The sequence below is a fragment of the Diachasmimorpha longicaudata genome, chromosome 7 (assembly GCF_034640455.1).
Source record: "Diachasmimorpha longicaudata isolate KC_UGA_2023 chromosome 7, iyDiaLong2, whole genome shotgun sequence".
Classification (NCBI taxonomy): Eukaryota; Metazoa; Arthropoda; class Insecta; order Hymenoptera; family Braconidae; genus Diachasmimorpha; species Diachasmimorpha longicaudata.
In genome coordinates, this window is record NC_087231.1 from 7,854,747 (window position 1) to 7,872,630 (window position 17,884).

Sequence of the window (17,884 nt, forward strand, 5' to 3'; positions counted from 1 at the left end):
TAACTCATAAATTTCCATCTTGAGAATAACTCGCTTGAAAAATATGAATCACGAACATTTGGAGGAAGTCGTTTTTGATGCTGTTGAAACGAAACATTTTCTAATCCCCATCATCGAGTCGAGTGCATGCACGCGTGCGATCCAATCCAACTAACCCGCAGTTGAGTTAAGAGGATTGGCCCGTTGACCCAATAAATCGACTAATAAAAAGGCCAGAATTATTGCTCCTCCGAGATGGATGAATAATATCCAGGATATACGGCGGATAAGTTATAAAAAAAATCGAAAAATCATTGTAGAAGAATATCGAGTTAAGTGCTTGAGTTGCTACTGGAAAAAAACAACATCAGTGGTTAGAGTTTTATGTACACAGTCATAGATAAACGTGTATCGGTTACTAGTGCAAGAGACTGGCGTCGCCTTGTCTAGCACTACCAGGCGAGTGTGACGCAATTCACAGAGCTGCTTGTAGCCTAGGCAAACACACACAGAGGCGCTCAAACACTGCAAATAAATTGCACACTCCTAAGAAAACTTGTACTAGCGATGAAAGCAAACTGGTGGACGTGCGCTTGGAAATTCTTCATTTTTTCCAATTTTTTTTTATCCCTCGATCAAGCGGCGGCATTCGATTTTGAGATATCGGGATTTACCATTTTTTTTCTACATTGATTTATTCATGAGGATGATGCAGTTCGTTGACGGTAATTGTTGCATTAATTCCGGAGAATTAAAAGGAATTGCAATTTTTCAAATGACGACGAATGGTGTAATTTTTTTTTTTTTTCAAATCGGAAAAAAAATTCATGGGCATCATCCTGTTCACGTGTCTCTCATCCGGGTTTCTTCGGGTACTTTTGTTCCAAGTGTGGTGTGTTTTAATCTATCACTACTTTCGCAGAAGCCCATTCGTCTAATCGTTTTGCTAGAACTACCGGGTAGTCGCGTGTCCACTCGTGCGGGTATAGTTATGATACGGAAATTTTTACAACAAATGAGGAAGTTTTATTGACAATGTCAATTGCATTGACAACAACTCGGGAAGTAAAACATATCACCAGCTGTCGAGTGTGACATGCCGCGATTTTTAATGCTGAAATCCCAATTACGAGATTTTTTCTTTTTACTCGATTTTTTCTGGCTTCGGTGCACGATTCAATCGTGTTTTTCCGCACATAATTGCTTGCATCAGACTCATCGATTATCATTACGTCAGGCTAAATAAGTAGGTTCGAGGATAGTTCAGTTGAAGTATGGGGATTGGATGGGCCAGAGTGGGGTGACAGCGCGATACGGTAAAAACGTCGCATCGAATTGTTTCTTTGAAATACGACAGGGGCACAGAGTCGTCAGTGTATGCGTGTTGTATTAATTGTTTCCAAGTTTTTTTCCCTCAAGGACAAGGTGTGTGGGTCCGAGAACCGGTGGATTAATCGCTAAATTACGTCTAAGGTATTTCCGGGCTAAAAACGGGGAATTTTAGACAGTGACGAAATGGATACCGTGAAGAAGACGGAGGTGGCATTGGGATGAGCCCAAAATTTCATGCGACTCAGTAAATTTAACTACAAGGAGTCATTCATTAGATCACTTGCGAAGAAAACTTCCTCAGGAAGAGGACAATCCGTGTGTGGTTTACAAATGTGAGATATTCCTGAAATTGGAAATATCTACGAATATCTGTATTTTAGAATTATTTTCATAATTTTTGGGAATTATAATTTCGTTGACACAATTCCCTTGAAATTCAACGTTAGGAAATTCGTATTATTTTATACTAAATTACGTGGAGTTTGCTGAATGTTAAGTAAAGTCAGAAATTCCACCATTTTTTCCCATAGTGAGAATTAAATGTCAATTCTTGACAATTCTGGAAATTGCGGAGAAAATTTCATTCCATATTATTCTAAAGAATTTCTCTCAAGTTCGAGATGAAAAAGAAATATGTGATTTTTCCATTTCATCATCTTTTCAAGATCATGTGTCACAATTATAATTACACTAACAGAATCACTTGTTTTGAGAGTTTTTCCGTCGTTTCCTAGAATCAGAATTAAGAATATTTCCCTCGTTGCAAGGTAACCTTTCATCTGTAGATAGGACCAGCCCGTTCGCGTCAAATTAGCAACTTCCGCGATTGGCTTTTCCTCTAGATTTGACTGGCATCATCTTTCCCTTGAGTCATGCAAAAAATAAATATCAAGCACGAGCCCGATCCCCCCTATTTCTGAACATCATCATCAACATATTTAAAAAACCGAAAGTTCCCTATTCAAGAAAATTTCCGTCTCCCCCCAATAGCTGAAGGAAGTGCCAGTCGAGGGAACAAGTCATCGATTTCAAATGAAATAATTTTTTCCATTACATTAGGCAATAAGAACTCCTGAGCTCATTCAGTATCCCTCCGTCATCAATAAGTATTTACCTCGGGTGCTGGTAAACTCATATATTAACAATGATTTTTCGTCCAGCATCATTAATCAGCGAAAGCCGATTAGATTAATGGTTAATCGATGGGACATCTCGACATTTACCCCGGGATCATAGCCCATAGCCTGTGTTTCTTTCTCCCCCTTCATCGCACCCATAACGCGTTTATCCATGTACACATACACATGCATATGGTGGCTAACCTCAAGAGAACAAAATGACAAGACGATTTGCTTGGGATGACTAATGGTCGCCGGCCAGACTCCATCTCATCCAGTGATTGAAGAAAAAAAAAAATACACCTAAGAAAACCGGTACGACGAAAAGACACCCACGACCTTTTCCACTTCTCTCTCTTGGCGCGTCGTTACAGAAATAATGTATCCCGACCTACTTGTGTACTTTACACAGCATTGTCCAATGATTTCCATCGGTGCAACACATTACCAATTTCAAAGTTGACCTATTTTTTGTATTCTACAAGCCATCAGCATCACTAGAAACAGTTTCCCAGTCTCAAGTGAAGCAAAATGAGTGAAGCGAGGAGAAAAAAAAAATTTACGAGTGAAAACAGAAAACGAGAGGATCGTAAAATAACAAGACAATGAGTTGGAAAAACTGAGGAAGTGGAGTGGGTGAGGTGGAGGGTCAGAAGAGAAGTAAAAAAGTGACTGGTATCTCTCAGTTGATTTTGTGTATGTTCTTTCAATAATAAACGCCTGCAGACAGCTTGTCGCTGTGCGCGATCCGAGCTTCATGAATTGTGCAATTATTTCGCCTCCACTCTCCTCTCGTTCCCCCGCTAGAGGAGGGGAAGGGGTGAGGGGGAGGAGTGACATCGATAGATATCTCGAGTGGTACAATGTGATCAGAGACACGTATCCACAAGATTGAATAAATTTGGTAAATTATTTTTATTATTTAATTATATTAAATTGACAATGGTATTATTTTGGCTCTGTGTGCGGTAGATTGGTAGCACAAATAAGCGATGTTGGTGTGCCACAGATATCGTTGCTAGCCTTATATTTATTATCAGTGACTGAGTCAGCCCCACAGGCTGGTCAGCTCTGCACGTTTGCCATTTCGCAATTTTCCCCTTTGTCTTATTTCGTTCATTTTTACACGCCGAGTGGCAACCGGAGTGATTCGAATCTGATGAAATATGCTTGCAACAGCACATAATAGTATACTCCAAGTACTCGACACTGGAGAAGCCAAGTGATTCACCGTTTTTTCAATAATAAAGGAGAAAATAGATGTAAACGAGGTGGATTAAGACGTCTTTATCAGATTTCTTCTTCACATCGAGCATAAAAAAAAACTAGTATGTGTGTGTTTTATTTGCACTGTTCGTTTGAACAGCTGGATCGATAGATGGTATATAGAACGATGAAATCATGATTTTTTTCCCGATGACTCTTGCGTGACCGTGCGTAAGGTCATGTCCACACGCTCATCGTCACGTTTTCCGGCGTAGTAAGTGCATTAGATTACTTGGAAACGGAAAAATGTAGAAAGGGAAAAATACTACTAGCGAAACGCGGGGGCTCGCCACTATTTTCTCGGTAAGGAAAACGTGGACTAATTGGTTAAGTATATTGTTTAAACGCCTTGGATACGAGAAAGGGGCAATCGCATGTTGTAATAACATTATAAAAGTTGAAATTTCTTGAATTATGAAAATAGTATTATTAATTCGACTGCTGAATATTTTATGCTCGACATGGAACGATCAACTACCGCCCGTGTATTTTGATATGCAGGAAAAGTAAATTTCTCATCAGATAAAACCGTTTTCCATTGGTATCTCAAACTCGGCTGAGTCAGACAAAATCGTTTTTTTCTCTGACGTGGAAAAAAATTTCCAATTTCTTGATGACATTACGCATAACCTTTGGCCTTTTCACACCGTTAAACATGGAATCTTGTTATGTTTTTGTACCAAAATATTTATATTAAAAAAAAAACATTTGCGGAGAATTAATTTTTTTCGTTCAGACGTTAAAATGAATCATTCCAGAAGTCCAAAATATTTTAACATATTTTCCAATAAGATTCGTCGAGAAACTTCGATAACGCAATGACTTTAGAGTACACGCATTGACACAAGTATTGACCCGAGTATGATGTAACCAAGAGGGGTTGAATATGTGCCCCAACTTCTAACAAAAGAAATGAAAAAAATACCGTTTGGCGCCTAGCGAATGTAATTGTTCAACATCGAAATCGAATAATCTCGACGAGCTATCAAGGTTCATCCATCCGATAATTCCACTTTATTATAAATTGTTCGGGGTGTTACGTGATCAATGACATGTGCTCTAACTCTAACCATTGCAAATGTGTATAAATGAACTTTTTAATCACCGGAAAAACATCAATGGTTTCCTCGTACATATCGATTCCACATGTTGCCCAGGGGGAATATGACAAACAAAAAAATATTCTGGAAGAGTGTTCGGTGGCTCAAGAGGGAGGAAAAAAGCCATGTGGATGTCACTGACAATGTAGCAGAGTCAACTGCAAAGCCGGTTTGGCTGATTGCCGTTGCTACTCAGTATTTATGACATATTTATTGCAGTACGTGAACATATCCTCGTAAGTTGCATTTATCCTAACGTTCGAGCGATAAAGAAAATTGCAAAAAAATTATTTTATGTGAGGAAAAAAAGTAATTTAAAACTCATGAATTCATACGGAAAAATTAAACGGGATTGTTCCAAGGTCGCGTGATGACATCTATTCAGTTTTAATGATCAAGTAATTATACAATTCTTTTTTTTTTTCGTCAGAAAATTTCTTTCCTAAATTCATCTCTGCGTGATGATGGTATTCTCTTTTTTTTGAAAAAGACGGGTGGGTGGGGAGGGGCAGTGGGAGAAAAAGGGGGTCGTGGCATTAGTATAGCGTGGGCCAAACCCCGTAATTACCTTTATCAAAAACGACTCAACGTGAGTAGGTGGAATTCACGGAAAGCAATTACATGTAAATGTTGGAGCGTCTCGCATGGCAACCCATCTCATTCCCTCACCGCTAGTCCAGTTGTCGTATCGACCATTGTGTATAAGTAATTCTGCTAATATATGGGTTTTTCGCAGTTTCTACTTTGCTTAGTCACTCGTTAATAGCCTTCAATGTTGTTTTTCGTAGTTAAAATAATTTTATGAGCTTCATTATTTTAATCTTCAGTTCTACTGTATTTTTTGTGTTAAGGTAACTGAATGTATTCTAATAGGATAAGATTTTAATAATCTGTGTTGATTGGTCGTTATAACGATTCAACTCTTCCTAAAAATTAAAAAAAAGATTCGATAAATTTCAATCCTATAAGTTTTTCTTTTAAATTCAACATATTTGCAATATATATGAAAAATAATGATTTAAAAAATAGTCTCTTTTTGTTCCAATTCAACCGGCGGGAGTCGCCTTAATTCTCGACGAGTTTTTACGGTTTTTAAACTCTTCCCCCACCGCCTATCCTTCATCAGGCAAATTAATATTAATTCGCTGGTAGTGGGACTGTACTGCATAATTGCTGTATCTTGTTTAAACATTTAATTCTGCTTGACGATGAAAATGTATTCAACTGCCATTAGAAGCCTCAGACAATATCAAAGTTTTCATGAAAAACATTTGTACAGTAATTTCTATAATTATTTTCACTCCGCCTCGTCAATTACGAGATTGAAGCGTATCACAATTTTTTTCACGTCTCATTTTCAGTCCTCTATCTGAGATATTTTCATACACTCCACGACCTCGCAACTCAGCGCTGGTCAGCGTCAAGAGTGATGGGCACATTACCGTTATCTCTGACTCCCGCTTTCCTGGAAGCCACCTCACAACCTATCCAAGAGGGCTATTTTGTTTCGTCTTATTGAGACACTTATATTTTATTCTCCATAGTCGGAGTGACGTCTTATTCCCAACCGAGTGGAACGATGATTTTTTGTTATCAATCTGTAGAAAAGGAAGTAAGTGGATTGAGCGAAAAAGGACAATTATCACTCGTTGTTTTCCTCCAATCAATTTGTTACAGTGTATAATGTACTATATAACGTGACATAGTTGATACCGAGCAATAAATTTCACTGTCGTTCGTGGTTTTTTTTATTTAATTCTCCTTCAATTAAATATAAAAATGCGAGCTGTTATCAGTGCTCGCTTGGCTCGATAGGTTCGAGCATGCACGAGGCATTATTCGAAATGAATGTTCGATTTAATAAACAAACTAATCGGGAAAAATTCAGAAAATAATTGGATTTTACTTCGCAAAAAACTCCTGAAATTGAAAAATAAAGGTCACACGCCCGGAATCGATTGAAAAAAATTGCAAATTAATGAAAACCGAACATTTTTGATTTGTTAACAATGTGCAGCATAAAGAGAAATATGTACTCGTTCAATTATATTGGTTCTACCGAGGAAATTAACACTTCGAAAAAATAATAACTTTTTCGCTGCATCGAGGTCTGTTGATTTTCTTTCGTTCTTGATTTTTTTTCGTAATTTTTGTATCTGAAAAAAATGAACTATATGAAAAAACAAAATCCCGTATCCACATACCCGAACCCGGAGTGTTAACATACACAGTCTCATTGTATGCGAAAAAAAACACGCAACTGCGTCATCGTAAACGAACGACATGACTGTGTTCGACAACAAAGTCGTCATTTCTCCGGGCGATGAGATAAAACATACACATCTTTACTGTCGTTATAAAAACCGCATGAGTTGGATTTTCATCTCCATATGAGATGGACGTTGATGCAACAAAAGTATTGTATGAATTCGAGAGTGAGACACTATTTCTTCGCTTGAATTTCCATAAAACGTTTTACATTGTAATTTCTTCACGAAATTTGCGTGTGTCGGATATTGATTAATATCATTAAGGTACAAAGCGGGATTTTCATACAATAATTATCATGTTTTCAATATATAATGTTTATAACATTCGCTAGCTATGAAAAAAATTCTAAGTAGCTGTACTGCACAGTTTAGGAGATAATAAATAATGAAATGCGGGGTTTTAGCACGCGAGGTTTGAACGAAACGAGGGTTATGGATCGTTTGAACCCGTTTTTTTCATCCGATGAGAAAACCGTTCTTGCGTGTTGTCAAAAAATGAATCTCCAATACATTGACAGAAGCCATTTATTGTTTGTCTTACACCTTTCAAAACAATTAAAACAAACCCCTGAAACTTTAGATGTACCATAAATCGAGAAATATCTCGAGTCCATTTGGCTGAGAGAATCAATCTCATCTATCTGTAGCAATAGTAAATAATAACGATAATCAAAGCTTCGTCCGCTCAATTAATTCAATCCTCCGTTAAAAATAAACATTATCATAGGCATGAAAAAATTACCAGCCATCAAATGAATAAAATCAAGCATCATGAACTGCAGTGCACATGGGTGCACCCATCGATGCAGAATTCACCGAAGAAGAATATTTCGAATTTATTCAGTTCCGCACAAGTTGATTTAACGAATATTCCATTAATTGATCATTGTGCCAAAGTGGGCAATGATAAATGCCCGTTTGTTTTCAAACTCTCTTCCTCCCACTGGTTTTCGCCAATTAGACAATATTTGCGATTGAATTAGCACACACTGAGTACCAAGCAGTATAAATACGCGTTTCCTCCTCCCCCAAGCCGAGAGCTCATACCTACCAGCAACCACTAGACTAGGCTCGTTCGTTAATCCAGCGCGTGTGTCATTCCGCCGAACACACCCACCTCGTTAATCCCGATCACTCTCGCGTATTACCAGTCACCAATCAATCTACCATGATCATGATCCGGTCGATTTTTCGTCCATTCAAAACAAAGTTCCTCGACACTCGGATTTTTCAATGTTTATTTTTGTTTCTCAGTCGCTTTTGTAACGATTGATATTATCTTTCGATTTTTTTTTTCATGATCATTTGAGAACTTTGTTTACGATGTGGAGGTAAAACCAGAGAGGAATATTGTTGGGTAGGATTTGTGAATAGAACGTCGGGTATTGTAGTAGGAGAGCTATTTACATGTTGGTTTCATTTCGTTGTAGAAGAAAATTTTGTGTTTAGTTCTTGATGTTTATTAAAACCGGACTGAGTTTTTTATTTCTGTTTTGAATTTCTATACGAATTAAATAGTTATTCACTTGCCCGTTCTAAAAGTCATTACATTGTAATTACGATTAAAATTTTGTTGAACCAACAAAGTCGCAACATCATGAAATTATTCATTGTGATATGAAAATTTTGATTCAGATAATGAGTATGAAGTATTAATTGAAAGAAACGGTAGCAAATCGGACAGGAAAAAGTGCATCAACACGTGGCGCCAGTGTAATATATTCATCATGTAACGTGAAACGATAGTGATAAATGAGAATTTATTCCTGTTCCGTGAATCGTGAGTATTTAAACATTTAAACCATTGAAAATATCTTATTCTTCTCAAGTGTGGTCAATGTATTAGAAAAATTCATAGGGAATTTTCTCACCGCGAGTATGATAAATATTTCATTTGAGAAAAATTTGCTTTTCTCGAGAACAGGGAATCAAATATTTTTGAAACTGCTGATAAAAGCATAATACAAGGGACCACTTCTCTCGTTGATAGGCCCAATTTTCACGTTATTTTTCACGACAGAAGCTTCAATCGGACATTGATTTTGGATTAAGGCTTTCAATTATGCATTTAATTATTTCCGCTGTTCAAACTCTCCACACCATAAAATTTAGTGAATTAATTTCATAACATGCAGCCGGGATTACTCAATGGCGTAACACGAAGCCCACTGATCCTACACGTGCTCAGCACTCCAATAAACTTTTCAAATTTTCATCTACTTTATTTTTCCACCCAATGCAAACTCACCGTTGCCACTGAATCCCCGTATTTTTTTAATAAAACAGAAAAATCTCTGAAAAACTGAACAGCGGAGTGACAATAAAAGCGGAAAAAATATGGACGGAAGGCCGGACAGGTTTCATATATCTCTGAGTTTAGCACGAGTTGGGGCAGGGGAGGAGGGTTAGTGTACACATTGTGACGGCGAATGACGGCCTGACAATTAAAACATTCACGTCCGGATGAGTGTGTGTCGACTGCAATTCGTGATGCGTGCGGGTCATTCCCAGAAGTCTGTCTGTGAACCCGCGTGGATATCACTAGTACAGCACACACTGGTGGCCCGAGAGATACCAAATGAAACGGATGATGATGGCCATGCACTATAAGCAACGTGGTTCATTCAACCGACTGTTTCATAACATTATTTTTCCAATAATAACGATAAAACTTGACTCTAAAAATTATTCTCTTTTTTTCCCCTCTCGTAGCTGCCATCGACAAATGCATTTTTATAGCTCATAAATCGATTGCAAAATTTATATAATTTTTCCCTCAATTGATACCAAACCAGTGGCAATTTATATTATCAGTGCAATTTTCTTCACAATTTTTTATTCGCCTCGGTGTTTTCATATATTCTTTTCCTTTTTTTTTTTCAATCTGGCAATAATTTTATGACGCCCTCGAGCCTTTCCCCGGCTCACGTATATCCTTGCGCTACTGCAATACCCAGGCAATAACCCAAACGCTACATTTTGCTGCGGACGTACAACGCTTGCGGCGCGCGAAAGCCTTGAAATTTTCTATAATTGCCAAGTGATTTCATAATTGAGTACTCGAACGGTCACAGTCGAGGCTCCACAGTTCGTGAGCGCAAGATTTCACTCACTGTCTCACTCACTCACTCTTCGATCTCCTCCTGCCCCTCAACGGTGTATATACCCAAACGAAGCGTTCGCACGCCGCTGCAGAAATGCTTCAATCCACGGACTTGTACACCAATTGTGTCGTAAAGATTTTGCAATTGTATCTCTTTGGCTTTATTTCATATATATATATATATATATTTTTTTTTTTTCGTGCTTATCCTTCTCTCTCACTTTCTGATTGTAACCGAATGGACGAGTCCCTTCTTTCTCAAATGGAGGCACGCAATTGTGTTCTGGATCATCCTGTTGGAGGTTGCGGTTGCAAAACTCGATCGACCGATGACTGAGGAAAAACGTGGGAATCCATTTCTTCACTCTACTCGTAAAAACGGGTTGCGATGAGGGGAGAAGGGGGGTGGGAGTGAAACGAGAAAAAACATGTAATGCCTCCAAAAAACGATGTTTTCTCTGGTTTCTATGGCGCCTCATTCTCCTCTCTCGTAGAGGCGTGGTAAAAAAATTAAGGAATTGAGGCGTGAAAAAGTGGGAGATTGTAATGAGAGAAGCCTAAATAGTATCTCTGATTCTCGGTATTCGCGTCTACATTCGCATTCTCGATACGACGCGTATCGTGGGCAGGAAGTGGCATGTTCGAACGTGACCATTGACCGAGCAAATGATACAAACAAAATGCCGGAGGGGATCAAGATTATTCTCTAGGTTTTACATGACACCTTGGATAACATGATTATTAAAGGAGAAATTGGTGGAGACGGAGGTGAGGGTGTGGTGGAATTGGCGATTGAGTCCTGGGGGCGAACAGTTCTCCCAGATTTCGCGGATTTTGGAGAGTCAGTTTGGAGGGCAAATATCGTTGAAATTTGGTTGACTTGTCAAATGGAAGAGAATGATTGTAGACCTCTTCGAGTATTAGATCTCAGCAATCGTTTGGACAAATTAGATCATTACTTTTTGTCGAGAGGGAAATGTCTTCTTGAATGGAGAACACATGTTAATCAGAAATTCATGTTGTTATATCCGCGAACCCCTCAGAATAAAAATATCAATCATCGTGAAACAACTGGCTCAAAATAGGTCATCTTTCTTTAATCTAGAATGAAATCTCCATCTCAATGATGATACCGCCCACAACAGGCAGTCTGGTAAAAAAAACCAAGCCATAAAAATCGATTATTCATTTGAAAATATTTATTTCCTCGGTGTAAGTAATCTCCGAGGGATCTTTCCATTCTCCAGGAAGCAAATAAAATTAATACCAATGATGCAGCAAAAAATCACTTCAGTTTCAACCATTTGATTGTGTGAAATAATTCAGATAGAATGCATGGGTTCAGAGAGGGGAGGGCCATGATTCACTGATATAACGAGTGTGACAGCTGATGGGAAAGTCGTGGTGTCAGGCAGTAACGAGATGACAGCACCAGGGGGGCTGGAGCACCCTTCGCCCCCAAATGTACATTGGACAGTTCACTAACTATTTTTTTCCACAATATTTCCCGGTGGACTGTGGGGACACGTGACCAGAGTGGATCACATCCGGAAAAATGCTTTATTCAAACCGAGTGAACATTCATTTGATTTCGAGTAATTCGTTCATTTCGTCTCGATAAATTTTTTATTCAGGCGACATTGCCAATTTGCTATACTGATGGAAAATTCTACTTGATGTTGATTTTCGTGGATGGAAATTGTTTTTAAAAATTCATCTCGAGACAGCTCGGTATATTTCAATGCTCGCAGTGATTGATATGCGGTGTTGATGGATTTTATGCCTGGAAATTCAGACGATTATTAAAGAATTTAACGAGAGTTTCCAGTTCAGTTGGCAGGACAGGAGAGAATCCCAGGATATTTTTAAAGTTCAAGGGATTATTTTCGTTCTATTTTCTTCGGGATTGAATTCAATGCAGTGTTCAATTGCCTGAAAGGTAATCTCTATTGAAGTCCACATATTTATCCAATATTCCGCGGATGATGTGATCATCCACCCAATTCACTTATCAAATGCCACAGGCAATTGTGTAATGATTTGATTTTACATTTCACAAATAATAAATCATAAACATTGAATCAAATCAATTGATAACAGTATCGAACAGATTGCAGTCATTTTTTTTCAGAAGTATTCGGACTATCTTAGTTAGTCGGTGTTGCCAGTTTCGATTTTTTTAAATTTTCCGAACATCAAATTTCTCCTCCACTTGTCATTTCCCTGCAAACCCTGATGTCTCCAGCCTCTGCAATATTGTTTAAACTCCATATTTGAGATTTTAGTCTCCTTCCTGGCATTTTCATTTCCTGTGGATCTCTCGGGACACAGGCACCCCTCCATCCGGTTCGAGAACCCCTGAGGTGCCCTCCGACATGAATCTGTAAACCTCCACACAGGCGCACCAGGCCGCAAGACCAGTGTGATGTTTCAGGAGTGCGTTTAAAGGCCGAGCGTGTGCGCCGACATCGTCGTCTTGAGGACATTTAAAGTTTAAAGGGACTGTCGCTGGTTCGGACGTCTGTCGAAGGGAACAAAAACTGAGCCCGTGAATGGGTCCTTTTCTAGATTTTTTTTCGGGTAAACGAGTGTGAATTCTACGAAGGTTTTACCAAATTCAAAGACGGGTTTATTAACAATGCTTGCCAGGTAACACAGATGGCTTACTGCATTTCGAATTCTTCCCCTTTTCGAAAATCATTGATCCTCGGGAAAACACGTTGATCGTGTAAAAAAATACATTATTGGATTTACCGAGGAATGCTAGATTTTTAATTGACAATTTTCAGATTTTTTTTGCAGTATTTTATTCGAAATCCTCTTTGCAATTGAAAGGAACTAAAAATTCCTGTTGTCCGGCTTATTTTTATTAGGGTTAAAATTATTAACCGGAACAGAATGGGAAGCGAATGGAAGAAAATTCTGGAATCCCCTTTTTTTTTCATATGGGGAAAAATGGGTTTTTGTACGGACATGTGGTCTGCACTCTGCGGGCGAAGGAGTTAGCAGCCTTCCGACTTTCTCTCATTCGTAAAATTTATGGCTCGGTCGTCATAAAAGTAATTTTCTTTTAATATTCTTTTGAAAAAGGGTTCTCTCCTGAGAAACCAAAAACATGTGAACTGATAAATATCGCACGGACCGACAGCCCTTGCACTTAGATAAATAACTCCCATGTCTACATGAATTTTATAATTGTGCTTAGACTTGCTATGGTAATTTTTTATTTATGGAACTACTTCATTGACTTGACACTGTGATTATCGAGTCGATACAGTAGTTTCATAAATAAAAATGAATAATTGCAGGAGAAAACAATTTTAGTCGTAGTCTTGTCATCAATAAATTACCCCTCACCTGTTCCACAATTCTAAAATCTCTCGCGAAACATTTCTTTTCCCACTGCGACCAATCCCGTTTCATTCTCCCTGATTACTCGCAAAAACCGAAAAAATCGTTGACATCTACACTTCCACGAGACTGCCATTACAATTTTCTTCCTCATCCATCAGGATGCCAAACATTTCCACCAATTACACCCCATTACCCTCAAACGATATGTAATGGGACCACAACACTAACCATTACATAAAAAAATTAAATAAAATAACGATGTGAAACCATTACACCTTAACCATTTGCGTTCTCTCAATTCTCAATGTCAATTCTATTAAATATTGTGCATACAGTGATTACGATTGTGGATAAGAGAGTGTAACGAGAGACAAGGAAGATTGAGAAATAAGAGGCACTAAATAAAGGAATATGCTTGTGGTATTATACAGAATGCATTATTAGCTGAATCACTAGTGGGTGAGTGAGGCACCTGGGGACCCTCGATAACGGGCAACTGGTGTACAGTGTCTAGAAAACAAAAAGGGCCGGGAGGCTAGGGCTGAAGAGGGGGCTTACCAGAGAAGAGGGAAGAACGGGTGAGTGGAGAGATCTACATAGAATGGTTGTAATCGCTTTGACAGTACGACAATACTGGGCCTCTCATTAGCAGCATGCACTTTACTCGAATTGGATCGCGTGTGGACGATTAATCATACTGATTCGCTGTGCATATACACACGGACAACGACTGGAGTCGGCAATTACGATTCAGTAGGGAATCAATGTCCCCAGGGAGAATTTCCCCGCCCCCCCCCTCGCTGCTTTTCTTCCGTCACTGTCAAATGAATTTTCACGACGAAAATTAACCTTTTAATTATGTATCCAGGGTCATATGAATTTTTCATAGCAATTCACTTCGTAAAATTTGCTGCTTGTCAAAGCACCAAAGGAACAAAAGGGGAGAGGATGGAAAGCTGGACTTTTTAGTATCCTGGACTACGCCATAATAGGAATACTCAGGTAGAGGGAAATGCGTCTTCTATATTCCTTCAATATTCCAGTTCCAATGGGGTAAAAATGTTCATTGAATTCAAGGAACATGAGCTTATTCCTTTCGCGTCTATTTTCTCATCGCGAAGGTTTATTACTGCCCCGGAGTTGGGTTATTTGATTTCAAGTTTTTTTTTTTCGTTAGCATCGAGTGAATGAGACGGTGGAAGTGATGTTCGATTGCGCAGTTACGATGCTGAGAGAATCTGTAATGTTAGTGCGATGTGAAGATTTTTTTTTGTAAAGTATATAGCACTGGAGGTATTTGGATGCGTTAGGATAATGTTCTATTTAAGTGAGATTGCTTTTCTTGGATGAAATAAAATCAATTTCCGATTGTGTTTTTAATGGCGAGGTCTTGGATATTTTTTGAGGAGTACATATTTAGTTGTATCAGGAAACTAAGGATTCCAACATTGAAGAGTATATGGAATCTTGTAGACAAGTATGGTAAAGTAGAGTTATTGTTTTCAAATTTCCGATACTTGTTTTTATCATGGGATATCTCCTTGATGGTAGTTTTCGAGTCATGAGTTTCCGGGTACACTTGGAGAGGTACTTATCAGAAGTATTTTTTCTTCAGGATGTATGTAACTTTGGAATGCCCGAGATAAACTCCGTTTATTGAAATACGGAATCGTCAAATGTCTAGTGAATTCTGGTTTATGAAACGTGAAATATATTTCACGTTATAGAGACATTCAAATTCAATAAATCCAGGGCAATATTGACGCAATATCATTTCGAAACGGTGGCAATTTCAAGTTATTGGATAGTCGTTCCTACAGTTGTGAGTGGAATTGTGTATACAAATTGATGATAAAAATATGACAATTACATTAACGTCAAAGCTTTGGGATCATTCGATGTATTTTATGTTGTCTGAGTGTGTCTGGTGATGCGTGACCTCTACTGTATAGTACTCGTCTTCGTGCTTGTGAGCACGCAACACTGCATTCCGATAACTCGTCAGTTATACATTGAGACATGTAATTATCCATGCGATGGATTAATTTTCACTTGATTGTGACGTGGAGGAGGCAATGTAGTAGCAAGTATCGTACTGTAACACGGTAGAGGAGGGAAGACTGCGCTACGTGAGATTTTGCTGACTAATCAATTTGTATTGTATCTTGGGGTTAATTTATTTGTGAGTTGGATTTAATTGTCCGTTGAATCTTGTCACGTTAATGATGTTGAGGATCATTGAGTCGTCTGACGATACCATTACTGATTTTCTTCATTCTCTTCATTCACTGGTTTTTACTTCTCAGTTTGATGAATTCAGTTTCAGGAATTATGACGGCAGTCTCTGATTAATGGTGTTGGATTAATTCTAGTCTTGATCTTTATTTTTTTATCTCGAGATCTTATCGACACATCGGATGATCAATTTGAAATTTGCTCTTATCTAGCGGTGACTTTTTATCGTGGAATAAATGCACAAGTGGATTGCGAAATATTCTTATAGAGCTATTTGCATTTAACATGCAATTACATTGAAATATAATATGCAATTAAGGAAATGGATTGTTCGGACATGATTTGTGGTAGAACGAGACTTTTCAATTGAAATTTGTATTATATGGAGGAATCGAGAAATCAATAACGTCTGTTTACTCCGATGATGCACCGAGATATTGATAAGAATTGGGCTGGCATGATTGCTTCCTATCAGCCACTCTGTGATTCGGATATATTTCACAGGGGCCATAGACCGATTAGGGAATTTCGCGTGCAATAACTCGTCAGACAGAAGATAAAGTCGATATTTCTGGCCTTTTGATTACTCTTTAATCTCTATCGATTCATGCTACGATGAAGAGGATTCTTCTTCCTTCACATCAATCAGGCCTTCCAACTACGCATTTTGCATATCTTCTACACATGTTGACACAACTAGAGATAGTGTCGTCGACTTGTTATTCTTCATGAAGCTTGAATATTCAAATTCATTTTACAAATTCTTCCCCCTTTCAAACTGTAGACATTTTTCTCTGACCACATTGACCGACACTTTTTCATCCTGGAATTATTCTGCTGGATATATTACACATTTGCAAGGACGTTAATTAAGAAACCCAACCAATTAAAATGAAGAGAAAAAAATGAGTTTGAAGAAATAATTCGTTGAGGTCACATTGTGCCATCAACTGCTCCACATTAGACAGTTTCACGTATTAAAAAAAAAAGAACCGCTTTTCACTATGAAGAAATAAATTGCGAGAAACATTGTAGCGGCCAACGAGGCTTCATAGTATGTAGAATTTACGCGAAGGTTAAATCCAATGATGGCAGTTAGAGTATATTTTCAAGTAAACACATCAGCACAAGGTATTTAGTATTCTTAGGTTGCATTTGACATCCGGCAAACCGCTCCCATCGAGCGTCTCTGTGCGCAGACGGCATTTTCCTCTTATTCTATTTAGTGTGTGTATGGCTCGATTAACCATTGTACGCATTTACAATTGTCGGGGGTCCCAAACTCGAGAGCACAACGAGCCGAAAGAACCGTTGCAACATGCCTCGACTTTTTTCTTTCAATCATTTCCGCTTTTTTATTGAATCAAAGGGAAAACATGGAAGCACACAGCTCTGATACTGAAAATAAACCCGTTAATAAATTTATTACGGGCTGGTAAAGGGGGCCGGGGGAGGGGGGGAGAGGCTTTATAATTTTGTCACTCACACAGGGTTTATCGCTGTCATAAACAAAATACCTGATTCCATGCACCAATGGCAAATAATATCACCTATAATTGTGATGCGATACATCACGATTTTTTTATTTATTTCAAAAAACAATATTTATTACAATTAGTAACATTATTTCACGTTTCGAAGCCAGACTAACAAGATAGGCGTAATAATCTTTTGGAGTTGGGCATGGTAAATGTATGCGTTGGAATGAATAAACATGGGAGCGTGCTTCATTCGACTGAACGGTGTTCATTTTGTGATGAAATATGAAACAATTTTAATATTTTTTATGCAGAAACTTTTCCATTCTTATTCTGCAATTTTATTATACCTCGGTGAAAGCATCGGAAAATAGATCAATCCTATGCTTTGACGGCACCGTAAATTTTCCTATAATGACATTATTTTGCACTAATTATCATGTCTGAGATATTTATTATGAAAATTTAATAAGTGAGGCATTCGTTCCAATAACCCGTGGCTTTTAAAACATATAATAGTCGCCCCTTAATTAATGAACTTCTCTTTCTTCTTCACTCTGATTCTCATTCGGTTAAATTGTCACCGGTCTCCGGTTTCCCACAGTGAAAAAGATGACCGAGAGAGATCTCGAATACGAGAGAGCCGCAC

General features: G+C 38.2%; 1 long non-coding RNA gene across 1 annotated transcript in view; it reads left to right on the plus strand.

The window, feature by feature from the left end:
• Positions 1 to 898: 898 nt before the first annotated feature.
• LOC135164873 (uncharacterized) overlaps positions 899 to 17,884 on the plus strand; it is a 116,482-nt gene continuing 99,496 nt past the window's right edge. Inside the window, exon 1 of the long non-coding RNA XR_010299399.1 lies at positions 899 to 3,333. This is a non-coding gene — a long non-coding RNA (uncharacterized LOC135164873). The remainder of the gene's footprint in view (positions 3,334 to 17,884) is intronic.